Source organism: Arachis stenosperma, chromosome 1 (genome assembly GCF_014773155.1).
Source record: "Arachis stenosperma cultivar V10309 chromosome 1, arast.V10309.gnm1.PFL2, whole genome shotgun sequence".
NCBI lineage: Eukaryota > Viridiplantae > Streptophyta > Magnoliopsida > Fabales > Fabaceae > Arachis > Arachis stenosperma.
In genome coordinates, this window is record NC_080377.1 from 73669659 (window position 1) to 73681948 (window position 12290).

Consider the following 12290-nt stretch of genomic DNA (forward strand, 5'->3'; position numbering starts at 1 on the left):
TCGTTCATAACCCCAAGGGCAAACTACTGCTACGTAGTAATGCCCTTCGGGCTGAAGAACGCAGGGGCAACCTACCAGAGGCTAATGAACAAAGTGTTCTCAGAGCACATCGGATTACAGCTGGAGGTGTATGTCGACGACATGCTGGTAAAGACACAAGAAGACAAAAACTTGCTGACCGACCTCACCAGTGTCTTCGGCACCCTCAGAAAATACAACATGAGACTTAACCCGACGAAGTGCACCTTCGCCGCAGAAGCCGGAAAGTTCTTAGGCTTCATGCTAACTCAAAGGGGCATCGAAGCAAACCCGGACAAATGCCAAGCGATACTCAATATGAAGAGCCCGACATGTGTCAAAGAAGTACAACAACTGAATGGAAGGCTAGCCGCCCTATCAAGATTCTTGGCAGGATCAGCAATAAAGTCACTACCTCTCTACTCACTCCTAAAGAAGGGGAAACCCTTCTCATGGACCCCGGAGTGCGAAAAAGCCTTTCAAGAATTCAAGAAATTCCTCGGGCAGCCACCAATCCTAACCCGACCTTTAAAAGAAGAAGAACTCGTACTATACCTCTCGGTTGGAAATCGAGCAATCGCTTCAGCGTTAATACGAGAAAATGACCGAGGACAACACCCCATATACTTCGTAAGCAAGGCACTACAAGGGGCCGAATTAAACTATCAGAAGATAGAAAAATTCGCCTACGCCCTAGTGTTCACAGCTCGGAGGCTCCGTCCCTACTTTCAAGCCCACACCATCAAAATCCGGACAAACCAACCCATGAGACACATCCTCCAAAAACAGACCTGGCAGGACGGATACTGCAATGGGCAGTAGAATTGTCCGAGTTCGACCTCCGCTATGAAACCCGGACTGCCATAAAATCTCAGTATCTAGCCGACTTCATCGCAGAATACACTGAGACCCTGGAACCCCACTCTCATGGAACCTGTATGTCGACGGGTCCTCAAACAAAACTGGAAGCGGAGCCGGGGTTATACTCGAAAGCGACCAAGGAACGCGGATAGAACTATCCCTAAAATTCGAGTTCCAGGCTTCGAACAACCAAGGCGAATACGAGGCCCTACTAGCAGGTCTAAAGCTAGCCGAAGAGGTCGGAGCCCAGAAAATCACGATCTTCAGCGACTCCCAGGTCGTCACATCACAAGTAAATGGAAGCTACCAGGCCAAAGACCCCACCATAAAAAAATACCTGGACCAAACACAGGCACAACTACGCCACTTTTCAGAGATACAGATTCAGCACATACCTCGGGAACAAAACGCCCGGGCAGACGCCCTCTCAAAGCTCGCCAGCACCAAGCCCGGAGGCAACAACAGAAGTCTCCTCCAGGAAACCTTACAATCCCCCTCCGTGCTAAAAGAAGAAACGCTAAATATATCCAACCAACAGCAAGGATGGATAACCCCCATACTCAACTACCTGAAGTCGGGAACTCTTCCCGCCGAAAGAAAGGAAGCTAAAAGACTCACGAAAGACGCCCAGAATTATACACTAATTCACGACGTATTATACAGAAGAGGATTCTCAAACCCCCTCCTTAGGTGCGTCCCGACCTCAGAAACAAAGAACGTCCTCGAAGAAGTCCACGGAGGCATGTGTGGGAACCATCTCGGAGCTCGGGCATTATCCAAAAAAGTAGTCCGAGCCGGGTTCTACTGGCCGACTCTGCAAAGAGACGCAACGGAATTTGTGAAAATATGCCTCCCCTGCCAAAAACACGCCAATTTTCACAAAGCACCACCCGAAGACCTTATCAGCGTCACCGCACCATGGCCCTTCGCAAAATGGGGACTTGACCTACTCGGCCCGTTCCCCCAAGGACCGGGGCAAGTCAAATACCTCATAGTAGGGGTCGACTACTTCACAAAGTGGATCGAAGCTGAACCCTTAGCCACCATTACGGCTCAGAAAAGTCGCAAATTCCTATACAAAAACATCGTCACAAGGTTCGGAGTCCCCTACTCCATCACCACAGACAATGGAACACAGTTCACAGACACAAGTTTTCGGAACTTGGTGGCCGAGCTAAAAATCAAACAGCAATTCACCTCAGTCGAGCACCCACAAGCCAATGGACAAGCAGAGGCCGCAAATAAAGTCATCTTGGCCGGATTAAAACGAAGACTCCAAGAGGCCAAAGGGGCATGGGCCGAGGAGCTCCCCCAGGTACTATGGGCATATCGGACAACTCCACACTCTACAACGGGAGAATCGCCATTCCGACTAGCCTACGGGATGGAGGCAATGATTCCTATCAAAATAGATGAAGGGTCACCCAGAGTCATCTTCTACAACGAATAAGGTAACCCGCAGGCACAAAAGGAAGAACTCGACCTCCTCCCCGAGGTCCGAGAAATAGCTCGGATCCGAGAAGAAGCCTTAAAACGGCGAACGGCCCTCAGATACAATCAGAAAGTAATAAAGCGAAGCTTCTCCATTCACGACCTGATTCTAATCCGAAATGACATCGGAACACAAAAGTCGGGAGAAGGGAAGCTAGCTGCAAATTGGAAGGGACCCTACAAGGTAACAGAAGTCTTAGGAACAGGCTATTACAAAATATCCGACCTAGAAGGCAATGAGTTGCCCAGGGCCTGGCACGCCTGTAATCTAAGACGATACTACAGCTAGAAAAACTTGACCCGAGGTGTACTCTTTTTCCCTACAAGGGTTTTTTAATGAGACACCCGGACAAGAAAAACACCCGACCTAGCCAAGGGTAAACACTCTGTAAATATTCTTTCTTTTTTAATACTAATCAAATTTTCTTTTTCTTTTCTTTTTCCCTTCTCGTGATAAAACAATCCTGAAAAGTATCCCGCCAAGGCGCATTAATTTATGCTCGGCAAAACGCAAAAAATCATTTGCCAAGAGACCACACAAGGTCGGCAAAGATAAAGCGACGAGGTTCAAATTAATGTGAGAAGTTATAAAGCAACTCTGAAAAGGCTCAAAAGCCAAAATAAAAGAAGTTGCAAAAATAACTTAAAGAACCGACCAATAACAAGGTCGGACCCAACAAAGGGAATACACCGAGGTCCGAGTAAAAGCCCGGATACAAGAAGAAGCCTTAAAACGGCGAAAAGGCCAAAGAAAACAAAGATTTCGAAAAACGCTTACTAAAAGGTTGCTATACAAAAACAACTAAAAAGTACAAGCGAAAAAACGAAATCAATTGGTAAAACAAAGTTTCAAAAAGCGCTAGCTAAAAAGTTGTTATCCAAAAACAACTAAAAAGCATAAAAGCGGAACTAAAGGCCAAAACGCAAACAAACACCACATAATAAGCTAAAAAGTTACTACAAGTAGCTAATAGCAAAAAGGTGTTCAAAGTATTTAAACCATCCAAAAAGAGCCCACAGGCCGGGCACAAAACCAAAGACAAAGGATTACAGAGAATCAAGATCCTTTCCGGACTCCACGTCAGTAGGAGGCTGCGGAGGAAGAACCATAGAAATCGGGAGAGCCTTGACAGCACCGTCATCTCGGTTTAAAACCTCCACACCAGACTCCTCCCTGGTCGGAGGTGAGGTCGGGTTCGCAACCGGAACTTCGGGGTCAGACACCGGAACTTCATCCTCATTGGGAGCAGGAACAATCCTTCCCTCCACGACAACATTATCCATACTAAATAAACTCAGATCCAGGTCAGGGGCAAGAACCCGGACCTGAGCCTTCAAATTTTCAAACATAGCATCCATACCCTTAGCCACATGACCTTCTAGCTCGAAAAAATCATCCTGAGCGGATTGCAATCTCTCCTTTGTCTCCACAAGCTCGGCAAATGTTCGAGTATAACTCTCCTTCGCCGCCTTCGCCATCTCCTCAGATGCATTCGCTGCCGCCACAGTCGCGGTAGCTTTAGCTTTCTCCTTCTCCAAAGATGCCTCCAGCTCAGTAATCCTAGCAGCCTTCAGCTTACTAAACCTCTCGAGCTCAGACTGAGCTTTCTCAAGTCGGGAACTGGTCGCACCAATGGGGGATTTCTTGAACTCCCGGGCAATAGCGGCATGAAGACTAGCCATCCGGACACAGCTCCGCGCCATATACTGAAAATGGTGCTCCATAGACACATCATCAGTAGAAATAAAGGTCTGAGGGAGAATATGCTGTTCAACCCAACCAAGAGCATCAAAATCCTTATCATTAAAACCGGCAAGCTCTTGAGAGGTCTTCTGCTTCTTGGGAGGAGGACCCGAGGACGAAGGAGGAGAAGAGGTAGCAGGTCCAGAAGTCGGAGGATCTTGATTTATAGGTCGGAACTGGGGAGTCGGAATAGTCTTCGACCGAGTAGTAACACACACAGTAGCCTTCTTCGGAGAAGATCGGGCAGAAGCCTCCCCAGCCTCAATATTTCGAGCAGCCACAGACTTCTTCGTCCGACGAAGGTACTTCATGGAATCCGCCTGAGAAGACATCTCTGCAGAAATAAAAGAAAAAGGATTACCACAAACAGAAAATCCACCAAAACAAGCAAAACCAAAAATACTAAAAAAAAATGAAATCTCGGAGAGGTCGGGAACTACCTAACTCGGAACGGAGAAGGCTTGGATCTCCCAACATTTTCTTCGTGTCCAAGTGAGGTGCCCGACCCCATAAACTGCTTACCACACCCACAAAAGCCTGCTCCACCTCATCTAGACTCTCAAGGGTATACTTAGTAGACACTACATTCTCCTGCCAACAAAGAGGAAAAGAAGGCTCCCCACTCTCATCTAGAAAGAAAGGTCGGACGTCTCCAGTAGCCCGGACCTTGAAATAAAAGTTCTTAAAATCATGAAAGGACTCGTCATATAGGGTACAAAACTTCCTTCCCTGGTTAGCCCTAAAAGAGACCCAAGATACCTTCCCTCCACCCGACCCCGGCTTCGTCAACACAAACAAATAGGAAAAAAGAGAAATAGAGGGAGACGCCCAAAAACTGACACAAAAGTTGAAACAGCTTTAAAAACGCCCAAGAATTTGGATGGAGCTGCGTAGGGGCAAGGTTACAAGACCATAACACCTCGGACTCCAGATCGGTAAAGGGAAGTCGGACACTCAGCTTAGAGAAAAAACAATCATAAGCATAAAAGAAGAGCTTCTCGGAACTATCTAAGGGCGGGAAGCACACTCTCTCCTCGGAATCCGGGGCTACTAGTTCATAATCCCTCTCAGACTCTCTATTTTCACATATGCTACAGTGCCTACGGAACCTAGCTAAATACTCAGAATCTACCACAAAAGGGACTCTTAGAGGAAGAGGGTCTACCCAACCAAGACCACATGGAATCTTAGTCGACATCGCTTGAAGAACCTTTCGAGACATAAAATTCTTACCTACAAAGAAAGAATACAACAGCAAGCAAAAATCACATAAAGAAGACAGCGAAAACCCATTCAGCAAAGCAAGAAACAAAGAAAATGCGGCAACCCGGAACTAAAAATACCAGAGAACAAAAAAGAGCCCCCCCCATATACAAACAACAAGCAATGGCGGCGCCTCTTTTCGGGGCAACCCAGGCATAAAGAAAAAGAAACAAACAAGAGCCACACAAAGAACAGAAGCATATGTGCACAAGAAAAAAGAAACATGGGAATAAACCTGGAAAAAGGAAACAAAGACGACGAGCTCCGAAGCAAGGAGAACGAAACGACGGCACAGAGAAAAACCCCAGAAAGACACACGGAGAGATTCTGAGAAACAGAGCAAAGAGAAAGAAGAAGCAGTGCTCAAAAAAGGATAAAGAAAAACAACGCAGAAAAGGAGGAAAGGGGCAAATAAATAAAGCCTTCACAGGGCCCGAACGGAAATCGAGGAAAAACGGTAAAACGCAATAAATGCAGGAGCGGCCATTTTTGAATTTTGAAAAACTACCATGCCCGAGCTCGACCTCCCAAAAAGGACGAACTCAGGCAGGGGCACTGTTCATACCCTGACCGGGCTCCTCCAACTCGGCAAATTCATAAAAGGTCCGACCTCGTCCTAAGGCTCACGCCTAAAGGTCGGACCTCGGACAAAAAGCAAGGAAGGCCCATCAAAAGGAACGCAGCCCAAAACCTAAAGGCCGAAAAAGGCCTAGAAGAGGCGGTTCCGCAAAGATAGAGATAAACTCCCAAAAGATAAGATAAGATAAGAATATCTTATCCAGAGAAGATCACGGCCAACTACTATAAATACACTGGAGCACCCAGGTATGGCATTCATTCCACATTCTACGCATATCTGCTTGGACCCATGCTAACTTAAGCATCGGAGTGTCATTGCAGGTACAACCACCAACCACTCCGTATATCAAGCTCGGGTCCCTGAACCCCCACCTCGGGCCTCTCCAGACGACCGAGCTACACGTTTCAGGTAACCCTCGGAACAGTATCTATTCATACTATTCACATATTCACAACAACTAAAATCATGGCACTCAATGCACTAGTTCTCTAGCAACGGCGCTGGTGCACGAAATTGTGATCATCAACAATGGCGCCAAAGACTTGGTGCACTAAAACGTGAATCACACTTTGTCATAACTTCGCACAACTAACCAGCAAGTGCACTGGGTCGTTCAAGTAATACCTTACGTGAGTAAGGGTCGATCCCACGGAGATTGTTGGTATGAAGCAAGCTATGGCCATCTTGTAAATCTCAGTTAGGCGGATTCAAATGGTTATAATGGTTTTCGAATATAAATATAAATAAAGCATAAAATAGAGATAGAGATACTTACGTAAATCATTGGTGGGAATTTCAGATAAGTGTATGGAGATGTTTTGTTCCTGTTGAATTTCTGCTTTTCTACTGTCTTTATCCAATCCTTCATACTCCTTTCCCTGGCAAGCTGTATGTAGGGTGTCACCGTTGTCAATGGCTACTTCCCATCCTCTCAGTAAAAATGGTCCAAATGCTCTGTCACAGCACGGCTGATCATCTATCGGTTCTCGATCATGTCGAAATAGAATCCATTGATTCTTTTGCGTCTGTCACTACGCCCAACAATCGCGAGTTTGAAGCTCGTCACAGTCATTCAATCCCTGAATCCTACTCAGAATACCACAGACAAGGTTTAGACTTTCCGGATTCTCAAGAATGGCCACCAATAATTCTAGCTTATACCACGAAGATTCTGATTAAGGAATCCAAGAGATACACGCTCGGTCTAAGGTAGAACGGAAGTGGTTGTCAATCACGCGTTCATAGGTGAGAATGATGATGAGTGTCACGGATTATCACATTCATCATGTTGAAGTGCAACGAATATCTTAGAACAAGAATAAGCTGAATTGAATGGAAAATACTAGTAATTGCATTAATTCTCGAGGTACAGCAGAGCTCCACACCTTAATCTATGGTGTGTAGAAACTCCACCGTTGAAACATACATAAGAGATAATGGTCCAGGCATGGCCGAATGGCCAGCCTCCACAAATGCCATATGAATTCGAAAATAGGGAAAAGGACCCTTTGTACAATAGTAAAAAGTTCTATTTATACTAAACTAGCTACTAGGGTTTACAGAAATAAGTCTAAGTGCAAAAATCCACTTCTGGGGCCCACTTTGGTGTGTGCTTGGGCTGAGCTTGAGCTTTACACGTGCAGAGGCTTCTCTTGGGGTTAAACGCCAAGTTGTAACGTGTTTTTGGCGTTTAACTCTGGTTTGTGACGTGTTTTTGGCGTTTTACTCCAAAATGCAGCATGGAACTGGCGTTGAACGCCAGTTTGCATCGTCTAAACTTGAATAAATTATGGACTATAATATATTTATCGAAAGCCCTGGATGTCTACTTTCCAAGGCAGTTGAGAGCGCACCATTTGGAGTTCTGTAGCTCCAAAAAATCCATTTCGAGTGCAGGGAGGTCAGAATCGAACAGCATCAGTAGTCCTTTGTCAGCCCCCTATCAGATTTTTGCTCAGGTCCCTCAATTTCAGCCAGAAAATACCTGAAATCACAAAAAAACACACAAACTCATAGTAAAGTCCAGAAATGTGAATTTTGCAAAAAAACTAATGAAAACATCCCTAAAAGTAGCTAGATCCTACTAATAACTACCTAAAAACAATGCCAAAAAGCATATAAATTATCCGCTCATCACAACACCAAGCGTAAATTGTTGCTTGTCCCCAAGCAACTGAAAATCAAATAGGATAAAAAGAAGAGAATATATGATAAATCTCAAAACATCAATGAATATTAGTTCTAATTAGATGAGCGGGACTTGTAGCTTTTTGCTTCTGAATAGTTTTGGCATCTCACTTTTTCCTTTGAAGTTTAGAATGATTGGCATCTATAGGAACTTAGAATTTTAGATAGTGTTATTGATTCTCCTAGTTAAGTATGTTGATTCTTGAACACAGCTACTTTTATGAGTCTTGGCTGTGGCCCTAAGCACTCTGTTTTCCAGTATTACCACCAGATACATAAATGCCACAGACACATGACTAGGTGAACCTTTTCAGATTGTGACTCAGCTTTGCTAAAGTCCCCAGTTAGAGGTGTCCAGAGCTCTTAAGCACACTCTTTTTGCTTTGGATCACGACTTTAACCACTTAGTCTCAAGCTTTTCACTTGGACCTGCATGCCACAAGCACATGGTTAGGGACAGTTTGATTTAGCCGCTTAGGCCTGGATTTTATTTCCTTGGACCCTCCTATCCATTGATGCTCAAAGCCTTGGATCCTTTTTACCCTTGCCTTTTGGTTTTAAGGGCTATTGGCTTTTTCTTCTTGCTTTTTCTTTTTCTTTTTTTTCACTGCTTTTTCTTGCTTCAAGAATCAAATTCATGATTTTTCAGATTATCAATAACATTTCTCTTTGCTCATCATTCTTTCAAGAGCCAACAATTATAACATTCATAAACAACAAGATCAAAAATATGCACTGTTCAAGAATTCATTCAGAAAACAAAAAGTATCGTCACCACATCAATATAATTAAACTAAATTCAAGGATGAATTTGAAACTCATGTACTTCTTGTTCTTTTGTATTAAAAACTTTTTTCATTTAAGAAAGGTGAAGGATTCATGGAATTATTCATAGCCTTAAGACATAGTTACTAAATACTAATGATCATGTAGGAAAGACACAAACATAGGCAAACATGAAGCTCAAAAATCGAAAAACAGAGAGATAAGAACAAGGAAGTTAAGGAATGAGTCCACCTTAGTGATGGTGGCGTCTTCTTCTTAAAGGACCAATGATGTCCTTGAGCTCCTCTATGTCTCTTCCTTGTCTTTGTTGCTCCTCCCTCATAGCTTTTTGATCTTCTCTAATCTCATTGAGAATGATGGAGTGTGATGAGCGGATAATTTATACGCTTTTTGGCATTGTTTTTAGTATGTTTTTAGTATCTTTTAGTTAGTTTTTAGTATATTTTTATTAGTTTTTAGTTAAAATTCACTTTTCTGGACTTTACTATGAGTTTGTGTGTTTTTCTGTGATTTCAGGTATTTTCTGGCTGAAATTGAGGGACCTGAGCAAAAATCTGATTCAGAGACTGAAAAGGACTGCAGATGCTGTTGGATTCTGACCTCCCTGCACTCGAAGTGGATTTTCTGGAGCTACAGAAGCCCAATTGGCGCGCTCTCAACGGCGTTAGAAAGTAGACATCCTGGGATTTCCATCAATATATGATAGTCCATACTTTGCCCAAGATTTGATGGCCCAAACCGGCGTTCAAAGTCACCTCAAGAAATCCCAGCGTTAAACGCTGGAACTGGCACCCAAATGGGAGTTAAACGCCCAAACTGGCATAAAAGCTGGCGTTTAACTCCAAGAAGAGTCTCTACACGAAATTACTTCATTGCTCAGCCCAAGCACACACCAAGTGGGCCCGGAAGTGGATTTTTATGTCATTTACTCATCTCTGTACACCCTAGGCTACTAGTTCTCTATATATAGGACCTTTTACTATTGTATTTTTCATCTTTGGACATCTAGTTCTTAGATCATTGGGAGGCTGGCCATTCGGCCATGCCTAGACCTTGTTCTTATGTATTTTCAACGGTGGAGTTTCTACACACCATAGATTAAGGTGTGGAGCTCTGCTGTACCTCGAGTATTAATGCAATTACTATTGTTCTTCCATTCAATTCCGCTTGTTCTTATTCTAAGATATCACTTGTTCTTCAACTTGATGAATGTGATGATCCGTGACACTCATCATCATTCTCACTTATGAACAAGGTGACTGACAACCACTTTTGTTCTACAAGCAACCAAGGCTCTAGTGAATATCTCTTGGATTCTTTAATCGGAATCTTCGTGGTATAGGCAGGACCTGATGGCGGCATTCAAGAGAATCCGGAAGGTCTAACCTTGTCTGTGGTATTCTGAGTAGGATTCAATGACTGAATGACTGTGACGTGCTTCAAACTCCTAGCAGGCGGGGCGTTAGTGACAGACGCAAAAGTATCAATGGATATTATTCCGGCCTGACCGAGAACCGACAGCTGAATTCCGCTATGCCGTGACAGGGCATATGCCAATCGCTTTCACTGAGAGGATGGGAGGTAGCCACTGACAATGGTGAAACCCTACACGAGCTTGCCATGGAAAGGAGTAAGAAGGATTGGATGAAGACAGTAGGAAAGCAGAGAGACGGAAGGGAAGGCATCTTCATGCGCTTATCTGAAGTTCCTACCAATGAATTACATAAGTATCTCTATCTTTATCTTTATGTTATTTTCGTTCATCACCATATCCATATGAGTCTGCCTGACTAAGATTTACAAGGTGACCATAGCTTGCTTCATACCAACAATCTCCGTGGGATCGACCCTTACTCACGTAAGGTATTACTTGGACGACCCAGTGCACTTGCTGGTTAGTTGTGTGAAGTTGTAGTGATCACAATTTCGCGCACCAAGTTTTTGGCGCCGTTGCCGGGGATTGTTCTTGTGTATGGACAACTGACGGTTCATCTTGTTGCTTAGATTAGGTATTATTTTTCTTCAGAGTTCTTAAGAATGAATTCTAGTGTTTCAAGGTGATGTTCTTATCATCACCAAAGCTGATTGATTCTCATCAATTTAGCTCTTGAATGCAATGTCCTGCTGAAGCTTGGCCGGCCATGTCTAATTTCTTTAGACTAAAGCTTTAGACTAACATTGCATGATTCCTGGAATTCTCATTAAGAATTTTGATACCTTTATTTTCTTCTTCCACTTAATTTTCGAAAAATCCAAAAAAAAAAATTTACAAAATCATAAAATCCAAAAATATTTCTTGTTTAAGTCTAGTGTCTCATTTTAAGTTTGGTGTCAATTGCATGTTTCTGTTCTTCTTGCATTTTTCGAATTTATGCATGTGTCTTAATTAATCTTCAAGTTGTTCTTGATGATTTTCTTGTTTTGATCTTTGAATTCTATTGACTTGAGTGTTTTGTTGTTTCTCATATGCATTCTCATTTTGTTAGTGTCAGTAGTATACAAACTGCTAAGTTTGGTGTCTTGCATGCATTGTTATTTGATTTTATTTGCATTTTGATTATTCCTCATTATTAAAAATCCAAAAATATTTTTTAATTTGTGTCCTTTCAAGTCAATAACACAGAGAATTGAAGATTTAGAACATACAGCAGAGGAATTGCACAGAAAAAGCTGGGCGTTCAAAACGCCCAGTGAAGAAGGACAGACTGGCGTTTAAACGCCAGCCAGGGTACCTGGTTGGGCGTTTAACGCCCAAAAGGGTAGTAGTTTGGGCGTTAAACGCCAGAATGTGCACCATTCTGGGCGTTTAACGCCAGGATGGCACAAGGGGGAAGATTTTGTTTTCAAATCAATTTTTTTTTCAAGTTTTCAAAGTTTTTCAAAATCAAATCTTTTTCAAATCATATCCTTTCAATCAAAGGCTTTCAAAATCAATTTCTTTCCTTTTTCAAAGATACTTACTAACAATTAATGATTTGATTGAACATTTTTTGCCTTTTCTGTTGAGAAAGGTTTTATGTTTGAATCATATCTTTTCTTGTTAGGCAAGTCATTAATTTTTAAAATCATATCTTTAAAATTGTTTCAAATCATATCTTTTAAAATTATTTTCAAATCATATCTTTTCAAATCATATCTTTTCAATCACATCTTTTTAAAAGCATAACTTTTCAATCAAATCTTTTAATCACATCTTTTTCAAAATAGTTTTCAATCAAATTTTTTTTTCTAATTTCAAAATCTTTTTCAAAAATCACTTGATTTCTTTTCCACTCTTATTTTCGAAAATCAATTAAGTGTTTTTTAAAATGTTTTCAAAATCTTTTACTTAATTTTCGAAAATTACATCCCTTCTTCTCA